We start from the raw sequence: 759 nt of genomic DNA on the forward strand, positions 1-759 counted from the left end.
CTCCAACTCTTGCCATTTCCGGCGTTAAGTTATTTTATTTTCTCGGGTTCGGGTATTTGTCTCCGTGTGTTGTTATCATTGTCATGCATCTTATATCATGTCATCATGTGCATTGCATTTGCATACATGTTCATCTCATGCATCCGAGCATTTTCCCCGTTGTCCGTTTTGCATTCCGGCGATTCGTTCTCCTCCGGTGGTCATTTCTACCTTTCTTTCGTGTGTGGAGATTAAACATTTCTGGATTGGACCGAGACTTGCCAAGCGGCCTTGGTTTACTATCGGTAGACCGCCTGTCCAGTTTCGTATCATTTGGACTTCGTTTGATACTCCAACGGTTAACCGAGGGACCAAAAAGGCATCATGCGTGTTGCAGCCCAACACCCCTCCAATTTGGCCCAAAACCCACCTAAACCTGCTCCATCATCTAGAGCGTTCGATCACGATCGCGTGGCCGAAAACCGCACCTCATTTGGACTCTCCTAGCTCCCTCTATGCCTATAAATAGGTCTCTCCCCGAAATTCCGGATCCCCCTCGTCAAAAACCCTAGATCCGCTCCTCCTCGCGCCGCCAGACAACGTCCGCACCGAGTCGGACGTGTCCGACCTGCGTGCCACCGCCCGCAGCCACTCCGGGTGTGCCACGTGGCGCCCGCCGCTCGCCGCTGCCGCGGGCCAGGAAGCCCAGATCCGGCCCCCGAGCCCGTTCCCCGCGCCGCCGCCCTTCGCCTCCTCATGCCCGACCCCGCCCAGCCGGAC

This window comes from Triticum aestivum, chromosome 4A (assembly GCF_018294505.1).
Source record: "Triticum aestivum cultivar Chinese Spring chromosome 4A, IWGSC CS RefSeq v2.1, whole genome shotgun sequence".
Classification (NCBI taxonomy): Eukaryota; Viridiplantae; Streptophyta; class Magnoliopsida; order Poales; family Poaceae; genus Triticum; species Triticum aestivum.